General features: G+C 35.2%; 1 pseudogene; it reads right to left on the minus strand.

Annotated features, from left to right (window-relative positions):
• Positions 1 to 1,871: 1,871 nt before the first annotated feature.
• On the minus strand, positions 1,872 to 3,948 carry LOC114751208 (equilibrative nucleotide transporter 3-like; annotated as a pseudogene).
• Positions 3,949 to 4,764: the final 816 nt, after the last annotated feature.

Consider the following 4,764-nt stretch of genomic DNA (forward strand, 5'->3'; position numbering starts at 1 on the left):
AGCCTGTTTAGATATCAGACCAGACTCAGGCTTGTAAAAAGGCCTGTTTACTTTATCAGGCCAGGCTCAGGCCTGATAGTAAACCTGTTGGCCTGTCAGGCAGCCTGGACCTGTTATTTTTTTTTTTTTAGGTTAAAATTGTAAATTGATAGGAGGGAATCTATTTCTGATTAGTTAATTGAGAAAACTCCATCCACATAAACGTGTTATCTAGAGCCCATTGCATACTTCATTTCATTTCTATTCTCTATAATAAAAATAATTAATGTATGTATAATGACACATATTAACAGAGAAAAGAAAACATAAGTGCATTAAAAAAAAGTATCATTCATTATTTGATCCATACTTTTCATATTAATCTTATATAGAATATATATATATAGAGAGAATTGACCTATTATGTTTTAGACCGTATATATGTGTGCTTAATCTAATTCTTATTATATAGTTACTTAATTAATTTAAATAAATAAATAAATTATAATAACTGTAACATTTTTTTTAAAACAACCATGTGTAACAACAGGATCAAATATCATTTTGTTAGTAAATTAGTTTGAATAAATGATAAATTAAAAATATAAAAGGGATTAAGGATGTTTCATATTTTAAACTAGATCTAGTCATCAACTAATTTTTATACTAAGATGGGATGAAGTGATATTTTTATATTAGAGTGAAATTATGTTTTCTAATAATTTTTCATATTAGATTTTTTTTGGGCCTAAGGGGACATGTTTTACAAATGTGTTAATTTGAAATTTCATATTTTTTGTGTATTTTAGATTAATTAGGTTGAATTATTGTAATTTTGAATTGATTTATGTTGTTTAAAATTTGATAAAAAAACAGGCCTCTTAATAGGCCACAGGCCAGGCTCACGCCGATTAAAAGGCCTTTCACAGGCCACAGGCCAAGTCAGGCCAATAGGCCTCAACAGGCCAGGCCTGTTTTCCACCCCTATCCACAGGGCAGGACCACGTCCATCTCATCTCAAAATGCGCTTCACATTCGTGTCTGGAGTGGAGATGGCGACGCCTATTGCTGTTGGCTGTGCAAATGATTTTTCTTTTGAAAGATAATTTGAAATGATTGAAGCATCACATGTTCACAAAAACATCAGACGAATAAATATCAAGGATCTCATGTTTATTGCTGGTGAGTTTAAGAGTTTCATTTCATGATGTACCCTTCCTCTTAAGGATCTCATATCTTATTTTTTCATAGGATTATTCCTTTTTACAACTTATCAATTATATCTATTTTATGAAGAAGAATATTAAATGAAATATTTCATTAATGATATTTCTGAAGAGTTAATTTTTTTATAAAATATAATGAAAACATATAAATAATGTATCCCACTTCAGTTTGATAATGCCAAAAAAAAAAATCTAATTACATGTCAAATAGAAATTTTTTTGAATAATATATCATACTTATATGATGTTTCTATTTTTGCATGCGATGCCGAAACCATTGTTGGGCTTATTATATGGTGGCTTTCTTTTCAATTTTGACTAAATTCGTTTGTCTCTCTCGCTTTTTTTTTATATTTTTGCTAATTAAATTTAAATACTTTGTGTCAAATAAAAAGCATCCTGTGTTATAATGTTTTTCTAACATGAAAATTAAATAAATGCAGCGAATGACTTGTTGCTTTATCTAATTACAAAAAATCTTCATCGGCAAAACAAAACGCTTCATGATCCTCTGGTTAGCATCAGAGAGAAGTAAGTAGAAGCATGGTGTTTACAAACTAAGAACTGTATGTACTGTTTCCTTACCAATTCTATAACTATAAATATAGAAGCATAACACAACAAATGAAATTATCAGACTAGAGTTGCTTAAATCACCAGCCTTTGCTATATCAACCACAGCCAATCAAGCACAACCCTGAAAATATTCCTGCTATGAGACACAATACCAACAAGTTCCCTAACGCATTTTGTTCTGGCCCCTACAGATTGAAAAAATTGTCACAGCATTATTGATAATAACCCTTTTAAACACCTGAATATTCATTTAATTCTCTATACTTAGCCGACTAACCTTGTAGCCCTGTGGTGCCGAAGTCATGACACACACAGTGAGATAACCATTGGTTAGCCCCAACACAGACGTTAGCATTATCATCCAGCCCTGATCTCCATTATTTTGCAGTAAAATAAAATGCTGGCACCATAAGAAACGGCCTACACTTGCCATCATCAGCATCTTCCTCGACTCCAACTTGAGCACTTTTACCAGGGAATGTATCTTCCTATCAGATCCCACGCGTTATACATCGCAATCAGAACCAGGGCATACCTGAAACAATGGCAAGCGCCGCTGCTTATATATATCAGAGACAAACTAGGAACATTTCTTGTTGTGAATTATCTGAACCTACCAGGTTCCCAAACCATGCCATCCAGTATCTTCTGATAAGAATCAGGAAAGATAGAGAGTGTTAACACATAAATGAGGAATATGTCAACCGCATAATCAATGTTTTCCATCAGTAGTTGTTTGTTTCCTTTCCTCTCCATAAGGTTTCCAAATTCGTCGACCTGTGGGAACCTCCCTTTTCTGGAGATCAGTGAACAAGCGCTTGGTTCAAAGATAATAAGAAAGAGATTAAGACGCACTACTGACTTGCTTTTCCGGTAATGCCTGGATTCCTCCGGCTGCAAGATCAGCTGTGACAGTCTTGGAACCTTCTGATGCTGCCTTTGAACGGTAGTACTTCACAATTGGTAGCTTAGGAAAGACAAACGCATAGACGAAAACGCAAAGAAACTCGAATAATGCTGATATCGCAAAGAATAAAACTGCAGTAATAACACAACATATTTGTAGTTAGTATCTATTTGATATGATTGCAATGTAATAGATGAGGGCGATCGTTTAGAAAGCCTTTTGGCTTCTGAGAGGGTATTAAGAGTTGAACGCACTGGCTCCTTTTCTGAGACCATCTTTCGACTTCTCAAAAGCTGCCTTAGTGATCAGCCTCAGAGCAGATGTTAGGAAACTGATGCTGCTAAACCACCAAAGAAAGACTGCAACATAGAAGAGAAAAGAATCATAACACAAATCGCAGACGATGAAATGAACATTATAGAGTCATGTCAGAATCTTTTGGCATTTTTTATATGACGAACTGATGCTTACCTGCATAAAAGTGGGGTGCATGTAAGAAAGGTCTCCGACCATTCCGCCTTGTACATGGGCATCTGCAACTCCAAATGCTCCACTAATTACGCATATGCCAATGAAAGTTCCGAGGCCTCCTTTACCAGACGTTGCTAAATCCAACTATGTCAATTTAAAAAGGAAAGCAAAAGTTAAAACTAAGCCAGAAGAATCAAACATTACAAACAAATGAAGACAACTTACGATTAACACTGCCAGACAGCTTATGAAAAATAGAGTATATCCAAATAGGTTCCGTTTCCTAGTATTCATTCTTGCCTCGTAGTATGTCAGTATTGCGAGTGTTGTAATTGCAAATGGTTGATATATAAGAGTAAGCACCCGAGAGGGGTGGTAATTCTGCACGATGAGAAAGCATTGATTGACAACAACAAGAGGAGAAAATTACGTCAATACAAAATGCAGTTCATTCAAAGAATGATAACATCTGCATTATCCCTATAACAGAAAGAGAACAGAGTAATTTAATGATACACTAGGGAAAGCTTAGTTTAAAGTAATTACCGGGAACAGGTAGACATAATAATCTTCTATTGTGAGCATGCTGTTCCATGAGAAGAGAAAAGAAAATCCCATTCCCAAGAAGCCAGCAAAACACAATCGCAGTATTTTTACCCTGAAAATTTTATTCATTTTGTGTGAAAAAGAATATATATTCGTTATGTGTTGTTCATTCTGGAATAGTAATCATATATCTGAATTCTGGTATAAGACCTCAAGACGCGTTGGTGTTATATCGTTGACCATGGCTGTCGTGGATGCTTTCTTCAATCTAGTTCCACAAGAATCTAGCGTGCATTGAAACCCCGGTAAGAAAAAAATTGAGATGCTTTTCCGAACTTATCAAAATTCGAGGTCTAAATGTTCTGTTTTAATCCAAATTCAAGACAGCGCCAATTTTAACAAAAGAAGGAAAAAAAGAAACCTTGCCTAGACCTCTACATAAGCGCAAGGTATCTCAGAGCAGGCATGCACCGACAAGAGATTTGAGGATGTTGTAGGAGGATCAGAATTTCTTTACTTGTCCCAACGTGACGACGATTCTGAAATCAGATCTGTATTTTCAGACTCAAGGGTCCTTCGAACTAGATTATCCTTCTCTGAACGAGAGATTGCCAAGAGGGCTTTTCTTATTTGATGGAAGGAGTGGTAAGACTAGTGTTTGTCACATAGTTTACTTCATTTTTTAAGGGAATTTTACCTTTGGAATTTGTGGATAGGGAAGGAGTAAATGCCGATATTTGGTTTTTTAAACTCATCTTGCGGTATGCATGGAAGTCTGGCGAATATATTTGGCGTTAAATTATAACAAAACTAGCATAGTTTCTATTTTTAGTCCAATTCGTTTGTTTTATGCGCTTTTCATTTCTATTTTCATCATGGCGAGTTGAATGTCTGCAGACTACCTACTGTGAGAAAAAATTGACGATTGGCTAAAATGAAGGAGTTGAATGAAGAGAGACATTGATAGGATCGTTTCAAATAAAAACGTATCATAGTAGAAACAAACGTGGCCTTTCAAGAAGCCTATGCATGCTCACGAATGGAAGAACTTTGGCAGTC

The sequence above is a fragment of the Neltuma alba genome, unplaced genomic scaffold (assembly GCF_004799145.2).
Source record: "Neltuma alba isolate B1F8T4 unplaced genomic scaffold, ASM479914v2 tig00001130_pilon, whole genome shotgun sequence".
NCBI lineage: Eukaryota > Viridiplantae > Streptophyta > Magnoliopsida > Fabales > Fabaceae > Neltuma > Neltuma alba.